At 38.4% G+C, this 14,974-nt stretch overlaps 1 protein-coding gene and 1 pseudogene across 5 annotated transcripts in view; one reads left to right on the top strand and one right to left on the bottom strand.

The window, feature by feature from the left end:
• MTHFD2L (methylenetetrahydrofolate dehydrogenase (NADP+ dependent) 2 like) overlaps nucleotides 1-14,974 on the top strand; it is a 115,144-nt gene that overhangs the window by 98,449 nt on the left and 1,721 nt on the right. The gene's annotated exons all lie outside the window — the stretch shown is intronic.
• LOC116657064 lies at nucleotides 295-2,733 on the bottom strand (annotated as a pseudogene).

Raw genomic sequence — 14,974 nt, 5'->3', positions numbered from 1 at the left:
CTAAAAATCATTTTTCATTATGAATAATCATAAAATAATCTTCTGAAAAATTTGGATTTTCTACGTAGATGTTTTTCAAAAAAAACCCACAGTGAGACATACCCACTTTCCCCTGGAATTTCTTTTAATTGTTTTCTATTGGTAACTTTGAAAGGAAATTCATACATTTACAACAAAGAAGGCTGTATTCTCATGAAATAGAAACAAGAGATGATGTGATGGAAGTTATAAATAACAAACTAGAAAGCGGTCTGTGGGCCAGGACTCAGAAGCTCATACTCACAATGCCTTCAGAACAGCCCTTCACTGAGTGGATATTGTCAACTGAACAATCTGATCATTGACTTCCCATGCTGTTACTTCAGCTAAGCTTGTTCACATTGGTGAACATTCAGGCCTCATTTACACCTTGTAGGTAATACACAGATGTGTCTGTAATTTGGGGGAGCTTTAATAACTTCACTTCCGTTTTGTGATGAATTCTGCAGGGACTGAGGTAGAATGAAAGGAACTGAACTGTCTGCTCAATGTTCCGTCGCTTCTCTCCTCCCTGCCTCCATCCCTGACCACACCTCTCCTCCCACTGGTCTGTACCAAAGCAGGGAGTGAGATAATGCTGGGAAGAACTGGTGAGAAGAAGCAAAGAGACAGGAAGGAGGAACAACGTGTAGGCATTTTTCTCAGAACCAGAACAGGTGGGGTTAAGGGCTAAGAATGATGCTCTTTGCTGACTTAGACCTATAGAATAGTAAATAGAAATTATAGAGATAAGTCGAAAGGCACATTATATTGTTGATGAAGCTGATTTAAATTATAAAAACAAAGAAGCCACTTTTTATGGAAAAGAATGTCTAATCTTCTAACAGAACTGATTTTTTTTTTGCTGTTGTTGCTTCCAGATAGTTTGTGTATGCATATTTTACATACTTTGAGGAATACATGACTTCTGCACTTACATTTTTGTCATTTATGTTCCATGCTGAGATTCTAGTTCATGGTTATGTTTAGTGACTGTATCATGGTTTGCTTCTTTCTCTTGTTAAATGCTTAAATTATTTTCCCCCTTTCCCCTCTAAGTATTATACAAGAGGATAGGTTAAGCTGCTATGACAAAGAGACACCAAAATACATAAACTCAAACAGGGTAGTTTAGCTTGCTCCCATAGAAGTCTGGAGTTGGGCAGGCCGCCAAGGGAGTTACGCAGCCCTGCTTCATCCCGGGCTACTGGTTTCATCCACCTTACTGTTTGTATTAGTTCGACAGAAGTGTTGTAACTAAGCACCACAGACTGGTGTCTTAAATAAAAGAAATTTATTTAATACAATTCTGGATACTACAAGTTAGAGATCAAGGCGTTGCCAGGGTTATTTCTTCTAATGCCTCTTTTCTTGGCTTATAGATAGATGGTCGTCTGCTTCCTGTATCTTCACTTCTATACAGGTTTATATCCATATTTTCTCTTCTTTTTTTTTGTAATGAAAAAAAATTTTTTAGTTGTCTCTTACCTTTAATTAGCATCTAAATAGATAACATGTTCTAGAATTATACTATGGAAATATCTATGAACCAAATAGATAAAATTTCTGTCAAATGCCTGGGAAAGAATGGTGTCAGTCAGATTCACCCAAGGTGTTAGCAGCAGCATCTATGCAGCCAGGGTGTGGTCAGTGTTTGGGGATGGAGGTAAATATCCACAACCCATGCATGCCTTTGGTTTCTTTTAGTGCCTGATTTACCATCTGGTGATGCGGGCAGTTTTCTTCTCCTTAAATTCTTGACTCAATCTGAATCTCATACATTGCCCCATAACCTCCTGAAACATCAGTGACTTTGATAGCTGTAGCTCGGGGAAACTTTTCTTTGAGAATTTGGGTCACTCTGAGTGCCCCCTCAGCTTGCAAGGCAAACATCTGCTGGGCACAGAGAAGAGGAAGCCCCAGTCCCGTGGAGCAGAGGCACTGCCGTGGCCGAGCTCCGTGCCGCCATGCCTGGGTGATGCCCAAACTTCCTCTTCTTGGAAGGACATCAGTCATATTGGATGAGGGCCCACCCCAAGGGCTTCATTTTAACTCAGTTACCTCTTTAAAGATCCTCTCTCCAAATACACTGACATTCTGAGGTACTGAGGTTAAGACTTCAACATACACATTTTGAGGGGACACAATTCAGCCCATAACATGTTCCACTTGAGCATTATTGGATGACAGTTGAATTACCTCCTCATACATGGTTTCTTCCATGGGAAGGTGAAAGAGAGACAGTCAGGTGACTTCACCTTTAAAAAAATTGAACTGGAAGTTGCATATATCATTTCTGCTAGCACCCTATTGACCTGAACATGTGACACGTGGCCACTCCTATGTGGGAGTGAAAAAGCTATGGAATCCGTGGTCTCTAGATGGGAGACCAAACTTGGCTGAATAATGATCCATTCTGTACATAAGAACTTGAAGACCAATCTCTTACTTGGGGAAAAAAAAGAGAGACAGAGAGAAAGTGATTTCTTCACCCAGCATCCATATACCATTCAGTCTTCTCTGAATTCATTCCATTGTGAAAACCTCAGGAACAATCTCATTATTGTCTGCTTGCTTTTCAGTCAGTTTCAAAACATGACCTGCTTTTTAACTCTTTCCTATGAGGTTAATGGATGCCTAGTGTCAGCAAAGGTGTATCTTGGCTCAGTTCTTACAGTATTAACTCTGAACTCTCTGTAAGTGAAAGGTATTTAGATTTGCAATAGAATTTCTGTAGTTAGTACAGCCTCATCAAAATATCTTTAGTTATAACTACATTCATTTTTATTATTCAATCATTGGTAGAGACTAGACATTTTTTGACTACTGCACGCAATGTCAAAAATTATATCGTCTTTTTGTGGCTTCCATTTTTCACATCACCACCTTACTGACCTTATTTTCAGTCTCTTGATCATGACTGATGTTTTCAGTAGCCATTCAAATTCACTAGGCCATATCTTTTATTGAAATGTATGTCAAGCAGTACGTCTAGGAATCAGAAAACTAACAGAGGGAGCAGGTCTAGAGACCAGCCTTGGCCCAGACACCATCTGCACCGTGTCCTGACAAGGAAAGGCATATGACTTATCATTTATTTTGACTGGAGAGAAAGAGAAACTCACAAAGTGAGATGCAGCAGGAGAGCAGGAGGCCCTCAGAGTGGTATGCAGGGAGGGGAACCAGCCAGGGTTGGGTCCGCAAGCTACTCGCTGCACCTGCTGGCCTCACCATGGCACACGAACTGGTACCAGATGACCTGCCTCCCAAGAAAGGGCTCCCAGGGTGTCCCAGGCTGGGCTGGGGTGAATCTGGAACATCAGACAAATGGGGTAGCTACAGAGGGTAGGTCAGCCAAGGCTGAATTGGGCCATGTCAGCCAAGAGGTGGACTGGGGACACAGGGTAGGAGTCTGACTCAGACTCAGGGCCCCTGGCCTGGGGAGACGGGGCTGTTGCCACTGCCATGAGTCTCTCCTGAGACCAAGGGCCAGGCCTGGACACAGCCGATCGAGTCCCCAGTAGGAGGGCAGTGGTACTTCAACACAGCCCAGAGCAAGAAGGCCTGGGTCATACTTGCAAGGAGCTGGGGACAAGTCTATGAGAAAGCCTTGGCTACTGTTCTCAGGCCTAGGGCTGCACAGGGTCCCTAAGACCCACGCTTCTTCTGGTCCAAGTACTAAGGTTTTTGTGTGTGTGCCCAGCCCTGGGCATACTTAGAGGTAGCAACAGGGGTGCCACATCATGAATGGCCTTATAGACCATGGAACGGAATTTGAATTTTACTCTAAGTGCAGTGGAAAGCCATTGGAGGATCTAGGACAAAGAAATGACATTTAACTTGCATTTTAACAGGATCACCCTGGTTTTGAGTGGCAAATAGACCTTAGAGAGCTAAGGGTACAAATACGGTACCTTGTAAGAGCCTATTGTAATTATGCAATAAGAAATTATCTGAGATGGGGCGTGGACCAGGGTGGTAATGAGTGAAAGTATTAAGAGGTGGTTAGATGGTAGATATAATTTAAAGGGAGAGTTAGAGTGACTGGCTAAATGATTAGATATAAAAGAAAGAGGAGAATCATTTATGACTCTAAGAGTTTTCAAATAGGCAAGAGTGAAGGTACTTGTTCTAGAATCCTTTCGAGATGAATCTGAAAGGATAAATTTCATCTATATGTGCGTATACAGGACAGAGAGTGGGCAGAGGGAAAAAGGGGCTCTTTCCATGTGGAGGAAACAGGAGATCAAAGGGAAGGAAGAAAAATTACAAAAGGCCTTATGTACTCAATAATAGGTCCAACACTGTTTGTTGAATGATGTATGATATTCTAAATAATTGTGATTTGTCCCCAGATTAGCTGGAACTTTGCTTTCTTCAAAAGACTGTCCACTGGACAAGAAATCTCTCCTAGAGCAAAAGGGAACCTATAATTTGGGATTCCCATCTGATCAGAATTATGCTTCAAAACTCCAACCCAATAGTCAAAACCTGAGGAGAGAAGAGGGTCTAGAATTACGTAGAAGGTACCAGTCTTCTAAGAAACTACTAGAAAAAACTAAAACTCCTGGCGTGCTTTTAAAGCATCTCATCTACATTTTCTCTTCTTTTACTATTGTCACCTCCAGATGTCTTGTTTGTGCATAGTACTCTGCATTTGAAACCTGAGAGCTACCTTTTACTCCATGCTGATTATATAAAATGTACGACTCTTCATAAAAGATTATGATTGGAGTTAGGCTGACTGAAGTTTGAATTCTAGCTCTGTTGCTTAAAACAATTATGATCTTGGCAAATCACTTAACCTCTCTGAGGCTTGATTTTATCATTGAAAAACAGATAATAGTATCTATCTTATAGAGTTGTTATGAAGATTAAGTGAAATAATCACCTCCCATGAGCTAATGTATGTGACTTGCTGAGAAGACAGTGTATGTGTGTGTCTGTGTGTGCATATTATTCGGCCTTTCTCTTTGTTCCTACTATGGTACTAACCTGAAAGTATATCACTTCACATTTCAGTTACCACCCTGCTCCTCATTACTTTTCTGGCCTCAACTCTCTTCTGGTCAGGCCTGTTTTCACCCAACACTCATACAAATCAACTTTAAAGCATTCATGTTTATCCTCATCTTCTCCAAACTCCTGTGGTAGATCTCAATCTGCCCTACTCATTTTGCTCTTAATCCTATACTACCTTGCACTTTTATTTAGTTGTTCCCTACTAAATTGTCTGCCTCCGTAAGGGAAGCTTCTTGTCCTACATTTCTTCTGTATCTCCATCCCGTACCAGGTCTCAGCCTTCTTAGTCACGTCATTGGTCATTGGTGTATGATCATCCTCGATACTTACAAATCTCTAGTGTCACTCTTATATTACAGGAGTAATTCCTTAAAATTGCCTTAATGGGAACAAAAGCTCTCCCTCAAGGTAGCATCCAACACATTATTTATCTACAACAACCCTGATTCAGTAATGATACATCCATTGAGTCATACATTGATTTAATCAGCACATATTTCTCACTCAACACACCTTCCAGGTACTAAGGATATAGCACGCACAGATAGACAAAGTCCCTGCCCTCATGGAACTTACAGTCTCCAGATTATATGTCAAAGCAGGCCTCTTCCGGAAGTGGTTTTGCACTGCTTACTCCCAAATGGGTGTTCTACAAGATGGGAAAGTAAGCACATGTTACCAGTTTCTAAGGAAATAAGACTATTTTGGAATGATACCATTTTGAGAGAACTATTAATCTGTGATATTGTAAGGAACCCAATTAAACTGACTCTCTACCAAGTCAGTTTTCAGTGTTAATCATTTAATTTGATGATATGTGTCTTAGTCAGTTTGGGTTGCTATAACAAATTATAGCTATAGACTGGGTGGTATAAAAAAAAAACATTTATTTCTTACAGTCCTGGACACTGGAAGTCCAAGATCAGGGTGCCATCACAGTCAGATTCTGGTGAGAACCCCCTTCTGAGTTGCAGACAGCTAATTTATCATTGTATCTTTACTTGGCACAAAGAGCAAGAGAGCTCTCTGGGGTCTTTTTTTTTTTTTTTTTAAGAGTAGTAATCCCATTCACGAGGGTGGAACCCTTATGACCTAATCACCTCCCAAAGGCCTCGCCTCCTAATACCATCACACTGGAGTGTAGGATTTCAACATATGAGTTTTGGGGAAACACAAACATTCAGTTTATAATAATATAGTTGATCAGTCTGGCTCAAAATATCAATGTTTTGTGTTAGATGATTACAAGGTAGCTCAAAAGTCCAGCTTTGGTATAAAAGAAGACCTAACACTGAAACCCAGAGGTTACAGCCACTTTGAAAAAAGCTGATGGAAATTGGCAAATGCCTCTGTTAGACAAGCTATTACTAATACTGTGGTCATAGTGCCACACATGTCATTTCAGAAAACAGGTAGAACCACTGATGGTCACTATGATATTCCTACCAGTGACCCAACTGCCACCTTGTTGCTTACCACATGGTCAAGATGCTTACTGTAAAGTCTAGGTCTTTGAAATCAGGTCAGTCTTTAGAGACATTCTTTTTAAAAAAGTAGGATGTTTTCGACACTGAATGATCTACCTTTATAGAGAATAGTTAAAGCTGAAGCACAAAAAAGCTGTCTGCTGGAACAAAAGAAGTGCCTGATGCCTCTGTAAGTCTTTCTTCTTCTTTTATACTTAATGATGAGATTTGTTGTAGTTGTTTCTCAGCTTTTAAAAATAAAGCTATCTATGGGAGGACAGTATCATCTTCTAGTGTCTTGGGTTGATTATGGCAGATCACTGAGATCAAGGTCCTGCCAAGACATTTTGAGGATACTCCAAAACAGCCTATCTAGTTTACAGATTGGCCACTCTATCATAGGAATGTCCCAGTGGCTTGAGGAAAAAGGACTGGGGAGAACAACAAGAGTAAATAATACATTTTTGTGAAGGAAGTCATGAAAGGAAGATAGTTTTAGTCATGTTGATAGAGTATTAGAAATACCATGACAGTGATCCCCACTCCTACCTACCAAAATGGAAATTGGCAAAGATGGCTAACACCATTCAAGGTCAGAAAGGAGGTTCCTCTCGTGGGCCACAGACAGAGTTTGTAGAAAACAATTTCAAAATTTCAGCAGGTGACTGATTGACTATTTGGATTCACTGAAAGTCATCTAAGTGGTACGAGCGGTATTTTTAGATATTCACATCTATGAGACAGATAGGGGGAGATACAGATTTGATTTAACATAAGGATAACAGTCACTAAAGCAAAAGAAAAAAGGCTCAGCCACCTTATTCATACAGAGAGTATAGTAAATAGGTAAAGGAAGTCTTTGTAAGTACAACTCACCAGCCTAATGAAGCCAACACAATTCGTATACAAATGTGATCACAATCTCATACTCTTGTCCCCAGTAAGGCATCAATCCTGTCTGTTCCATTAATACCCGACTAGAAGCCATGATAATGAATGCCTTAATATGTGCAGAAAACTTGTAGAAACCCCAGGAATCAGGCAACTAGGTAAATGCAAGAGAAAGCATAGTAAATTGCCTCTGGGCCACCTGACTCCTTGTTGCCTTGCAAGAATTCAGTGGTGAGCCATTCAGTTGCAAGGAGCCCTTTACTCTCTCTCACTCATCATGCTCTTAAGTGTCATTTTTTATATCAACCACATAAGAATGTGGAGTGTTTTCCATATTGCTTCCTGAGTCATACTTTTCTCCAGTCTTATGCCAGTCAGGTTTTTCTGGTTGTTATTCATGTACTTCATTTTCCTGAAGCTTGTCTCTCCTTCATTACAGTGGACATGTTTGAGAGAGGTCATGCCTAAATGGACTGCATTTAGAAGCATGGGAAAATCTCCAGGCATTTAATTTAGACAATTACACGTGGATTCTAGGAGGCTGAAATTCCTATGAGTGGGACAAGGAATTTTCCTTCTGCTGCATTGCCACAGATAAGGAATCATCCCTTTTCCTTTGGGAGAAGGGAGTTGGTTTTAAAAATGAGTTGTAGCATTGTTGGAAATCTGACATGGGCTTAGAGTACTTCCTTGAAAGAGACAGAGAATTGAACAAAATACAAAGGGAAATAAAACAATACCATAGGGACCTGAGATATCAATTCCTCTTCTTCCACCCCAAAATAGACTTACAAGGCACAAATATATTCTTTGACTTTGCCAGAAGATACAATTTCCAAATGGTAGTAGCAACATTAATTATTTTTAGTTACATATGAAAATTCCATTATTTGGGAATTTTGGAATAGTGTATAATGTACTGAAGCAGAAATTCACTATCTGCCTAAGAATTAGTGAGTCTTCCTAACAAAAGTATCTTAGATGAAATTGGATTTTTAAGCCCAGGCCCTGGGAATCTGGGAACATAGAGTTTCTAGAGGAAATAATGACACACAACACACAAACCAGAGACACCCTGTCATGAAGCATGGGTTGCTGGTGCCAAAAAGTTAATGATCACATACTTCTTATTTTATTCTTACATTAATTGTTAAAAGGCATTTTAATTCCCCTTATGTTGCTATAAGTATCCTTAATTAGTAATATTTCCACACCTTGTGACCATGTGTCACACTGGACTTTTTTGAGGCACACACATAAACTGAATACATACTTTCTTTCAGCATCCCTGCCATAACCTCAGATTTTAAACCTCTGCTCCATACCCTATTGTTCCTTTCCTGACACAGAAAGATGGTTAACCTCAAGTAAGAAATGATGAAAATAATGTCAAGCCAAACCTGTCTTATTTCTTCTCTTTAGAAATCTGAATTCAGTAACATGATAAAAAGTAGCTCCCTACCTAGCAGAGAAAAGGAAGCCCAGCAGATTAGATTTAGATTCCAGGCTGAAAACCGATTTCTTGAATAAAAAAATTTAATAGCATTCAAAACCCTGAAACTTTTTGAAACTGCAACATGAATTTCTCCTTTATTATAATTTTCTTCTGAAAATTATCTTGTAGTACACATTTTCTCTCCAATTTCTCATCTTGCAAAACTGGTTATTCCTAAATATATAAATAACCAAGTTCACTCGCAGAAGTCTTTTTAAAAGCTTATTCGCAGAAACCATAGCTGCCATCACCCATCCTAAGCGTCCTGACCCCTCACTGTGGGTTCACGAGGCCCAGGACCACCTCCCTCGCCTCATCTCTTTCTACTCTTCATTTCCGCTAGGTGCTTCAGTCATGGTGAACTTCTTTAAGCTCCTCCATTGAGTCCGCTTCATTGTCAAGTCCAAACCTCCTTTGCTTTACTATTCCGTATGCTTGCATTGCCTTCTATCCTTCTTTCTTACCCCCTTAGACAGCCATAAGATCTTGATGCTTTTATGTCACTTTACAAATATTTCTCTGACCCTCATCTGATTTCTGTTTGTCTTTGAGGTGCTCCCACAAGAACCAGCATTTATTACCATCTTAGCATGTCTTACTTTGTGTGGCTACTTTTGTGTTCTCCCTTCTCTCTGCCACAGATGATAAACTCATCTCATTAGAAAAATGTACACAGTACAGGCAGTTTCCCCACCTGACTTACCCTGCCTCCAAATATATGTATTTTTCCACCTTAACCATTGCTCTTAGGTTAATACTGCAAATTTGTAGCATTATCTGCTAGGCTCTCCATGAGCCAGACTATTCCATGTCATCTCCTGCAACTCCTCCCCTTTACTTCTACACGTCAGCCCCACTGGCCTTCTTGCAGAGTTTGCAAGAGTTCATGCCACTTTCCACCTGAGGGAAGCTTCTGCCCACCTTCATCACAAACACTGTTCCCCCACCAAGAATGCTGTCTACTCCCCACCTCTCATTTTCACCTGGAAAAGTCTGATTCATCCTCAGGTTTCTAGACTTAGCATAGATATACCACATATGCTCATGCTCAGTGAGGTCTTCCCAACACGCCACAGTGCAGTAAGCATTTCATTTGTAGAACATTTCAAAACCTTAGCATAAGGAATCCTTAGGAAGTTATATTTGTAATATACATCTCCCAACTAGACTGTAAGTTCCAAGGAACAGTGCCTATGGCTGTCTTTCTCAAGAAGCTGTTGCTGTGAATCCACCTGGAGCAGTTTTTAGCATGTGTAGTAACAGTGAATAATCAAGTTAGGAAAACATGCAAAGACTGAGAAACAATGCAAGACAAGGATATAGGGCCAGATAATAAAGGATCCTAATTGCCATGACAAATAGTTTATATTTTACTGAAGAGACAGTGACGATTCATCAAATGTTTATAAGCTGAAATGATCTAATATATGCTTTGAAGAATAAATCTGGCAGCAGATTATATGGCTAATAAGGTGGAGACTGAAAACCAAGAGACCGTTACAGTGGATTATCAAAAATGACTACACATATCTTCTGTCCTCTAGGCAATGTGACTTTGCCATTCTTCCTATTCCAAGCCTTTAAATTTGAGCTTGATCACATGACTTGCTTTGACCAATGGGGCACGAGTAACTATGATTCAAGTATTTGTATGTCAAACAGAGAATAGTAAGTACAAAGGCAAATCATGTGTCTAAAATGACTGACTTTAAATGGTAATATCTTTTCTTTCTATACAACTGAACATACACTCTCTCACAGTCTAAATTATGCTGGTAGAGCATTATTATTTTTAAGGAAATCTATAGAATTTACTTTGCAGGGCCTAAAGTCTACAGAGAGTCATTCAAATATATTGTCATAATCATTGTTGCCTTTCCTCAAAATATTCTTATTTTCAGAAACTGCTTTAAACATCACCAAATCATTTCCATATAAATCTCATTCCCTAAGGTAAGTTCCATGCAGATGATAATAGGATTTTATGATTGTTTTATTTGCCTCCATTACGGTTTCAGTAACTCTGAAATCATGTTGACTTTATGAAATTGAATTTAACTCTGGTTTCATGAAAGCACAAGTATCAATCAAGATACAATACCTGATTCTCATACATACAGAATTTTTGGTATTTTCCTTGAAACACACACCCACACTCTCTCATAGGATATAAGTTTCTGAGTAGAATTATTGCCTTAAAATTCTTCTGTAATTATTTTCAGTGGAGCATATAGAACACCTTTTTCCCACACATAACAGGATTAATCTTTAATAGCATTATTTCTATAAGCAAGTGCTAACCCTTGTCTGCCCTCAGACCAGCCAATGAAAAGTTATTCTGGTGATATAATGCTTGTTAATTTACTCTCTTGCAGACAGGATTCGGGAAGATGACTTAAAGAGCATCAAACATGTATTGAATTTAACTCTTTCTCACATGACTAATTTTAGCTCATAAGCCACCTCTGGTACTTCATAAACACGTTGCTTAGGACAGCCCTGAAATAGTTATGCAAAATCATTAGACTAGAGAATTTCTTTTAAGCACTGGTATCTGTACCCATCAGCCCTTGCCAATAATAATTCCTCATCTTTCTTGAGAAAGCATTTACTTCTGTATCCTGGTCCTTATGTAAATAGACAAAGAACACGTTAACACTAGCCAGCAGCAGATAAACTGTCCCAGGCATAGATTCTCATGAAAATCAAATCAAAGGGAATAGAGTTCTTACATTTTTTAAATCAAATTCAACTGTGAAAAATCAAAATCAAAATCAACCTGTCAACACTATGTACAAACTTCATTTTCACAACTGTCTACTTTATTCCAAAGATAAAAATACTTGAAACAAGTGTTTGCATAACCAGGTGTGTTCACAGTGAGGTCATCAACTTCTGCTAATGAGTAATTTACAGGGCTCTGTTGATGCAGCTAAATGCTTATTAATATCTAGAGAAGTCCTAGCCTAGGTCAAGTGAAGACCTATTACCCATCACACAGTCTAATTCTAGTCTAAGTGATAGACAAGATAAATGTGTGTTACTTTTCGGCAGTAAAGTGTGCAAAAATGCAAGACACAGAGCTACAAATTTCAGGCAGGTGTTATTTCACGCAACAGCCCGTTCTCATTCCCTATTCCTCCACCCCAAACTTCACTTTTTGAGCAAAAGAATACAGTAGTATGCATGCTGTGAAAAACATAATTTGGAAGAAGAAGGTCATAATACCCGAGCAGACCCATGGTTTATCTGATCTGAATCTCACCCAGGAAGAAAGTAACTCAGACTACTAAGTCAGCTGTAATTTGAAGTGCTGGATATAATTCAAAGATGATGAGCCATGAGTACTCATAGTACAATTGTCAGAAAATTACTATATTAGAACTTGTCCCTCTTTGTCTGTTTTTCCAAAATATCTCCCTAACCTTTTGAGAAAACTGAGTTAATTTTTGGCACATGAGCCTTTCTTGGGACTTTTCTACTTGTTCAAGTTATGGTAATATAGTTGTATTGGGATGGGGGTGGAATTATAGAATCACAGAATGATTCAAACCTGGCTGTGAATGTATCTACAATATAGGAGAGTGGTAGGTCATTTTAACTTCAGTGAGCCACATTTTCCTCATCTATTAAAATGAAATAATAATTAAATATTAATTATTAAAGTCATGTGTATGAAGTTCTTGGCAAGTAGTGAGTATTCAATTAATAGTAGCTGCAGTTATTATTATTTTTCCATATGTACATAATTCCAAACCACTTCCCTCTTCAAAGTTGAAAACCAAATTACATAAAAAATGATTGTATACCCACAATAGATTCCCAATTTAATCCACCTTTTGATTGTGAAATAAGCCATTTTGTTTTCCAGGGAAGATTGAGTTCGTACTTGATTCATAATTTACTATACTATTCAGTAGTATTCTATCTTTATTAACATTTCAAAGTTAGTGCTTTACAAGTTTATGATTTTATATACTATCAATGTAAGTAATAGTAGTGTAGTACATTTCTTCCAGAGACCTGCTGAAATTTTTAAAGGCATTACTTTTCTAATCTTATAGAAAAGGTCCTACCTAGAAGGCATTGCTCATGCCATCAGGTCAGCTTATTAGAAAGTGAAAAATGCAGTTTGTCACCCTCAAGCAAAAAAAGTAGCTTGAATTTTTCAGTAAATTAACTTTAAATTGTTTTGATGTTGTTTGTATCTAGTCAAAAGCACCGACACATTCCTGCAAATTGACTTTGGATTTTAAATATCAAGGGCTAGTTAATTTGCTTTATCAAAATTTACTGAATGCCTCAGAGCACAGAGCAGTTCTAAGATTAAAAAATGACAGCCACCACCACAAAGAGTTTCTGCCTTCTAGGTGCTGGTGTCTAGTTAAAGGCGCAGACAGCACAGTGTGGTAAATTCCATAATAGAGTCTGGTATAGAGTGACTGGAAATAGATGGTGGAGCTTTTAATTCAGTGTTGGAAGGGTAAAGTTTCGAGAAAATTTATGGACAGGTAACATTTTATTGGCTTTTAAAGAATAGTAAGGAGTTTCTTATTTGGAGAACGTAGCAGCGTATTCGGGAAGCAGCGTATCCAGGTGGAAGGAATAGCAAGAGCAAAGGAAGGAAGGACTGATAATTCATAGCTAGCTATTTATGAAATGGCTGTTGACCTAGTCTAGTGTTTCTTCAGCACAGAGTGCATTGAATAGAAGAACGGCAGGGAAAGGACATGCTTAATATTTCAAAAATATTATCTTCCAAATCACAGTGTTCTTTTCTTTGTTGTGCACCATGAGAAGATTCGTGATACACACTAGCAGGATTTTTTTTTGATGATGACTTCAAGCTTATTTAGACTTTTCTTCAGGTAAAATAATATTTTCCTATGATTTAAAAAATGATTGCAGTATGCTACTTACACTTAAAGTAAATGTAAATTTTACAAACTGTAGTTCAAGAAGGCAATATAAATTGTACAAAAATAATACTTAAGTGGGCAGGGTATAGCTCAGTGGTAGAGAGCATGCTTAGCATGCATGAGATCCTGGGTTCAATCCTCAGTCTCTCCACTAACAACAACACACAAAAAGAGTAACTCATTAGTAAAATGAGGATGCTAACATCTGGGTTAGGTGCCACTGTGACTTAAAGAGGCAACAGAACACCTGACACATAATAAAGGCAATTATTAAATACGCTAATTAAAAATAATACTTAAGCTCTAGAAAACATCTACTGGTTTTATTCCTGAATTAATATTTCAAAGTCAGTGCTTTACAAATATGTGATTTTATATATTAATGCATATATGAGCAAACTTGTAAAAGGCAATACATCTAAATAGCATGTGATTAATAAGGTCAGAGTATGCGTGAAAGAAGTATTGTCTATGCTAACTTTGTACGAAAAGAGTTATCTGGAAAAACTTCATTGTTCTTATTCACACGGTGAAGCACTAAGCCAGTAAGTAGGTCAGTGCGTGGAGTCATTCACCTGTAATATTGTGGGTGTAAGAACATTCTTAAATACAACTTGCTGAAAATTCTCTGCCATTTTCTTTAAGTATATTCACTGAAGAAGTCTTCATTCATACCTTACAAGAGGACTGTGCGCGTTTTGTGTTTCAGATAATTTTAATATGTTTAGTGATTCTTATTAGACTTGGACTGGAATGCATTATCCACATATATACATGATGCTGCTGTTATAACAGGAACATTCTAATGTAATGGAACTGTCTTTATCCTGTCTCCACTCTGTGATCAATATTATGTATTTTAGAAGTAGCTAGCTGGGATTACACATAGTTGGATCAATCATGGGTTATAGATTTTCATCATGTAAGACTGAGCTACATGGAGATTCATTCTACAGTGTTGGCCTTATTGTGTTCTTTCTATACACACTGGATATCATACACAGAGGTGTGTGTGTGTGTGTGTGTGTGTGTGTTATAGTCTGCTTCATTCTAAAAATGATGTGAGGTTGTTAGGGTTCTATGTGTAGTGCAGAAAAATCTTCTATATTCTGTTAATTAAACAAGGAGGCCATTAGACTGAGGTGGTTCTAGTGCCGCAGCTG

This window comes from Camelus ferus, chromosome 2 (assembly GCF_009834535.1).
Source record: "Camelus ferus isolate YT-003-E chromosome 2, BCGSAC_Cfer_1.0, whole genome shotgun sequence".
NCBI lineage: Eukaryota > Metazoa > Chordata > Mammalia > Artiodactyla > Camelidae > Camelus > Camelus ferus.
Note: the sequence above shows the minus strand (reverse complement) of the source record. Positions and strands in the feature narration are given on the sequence as shown.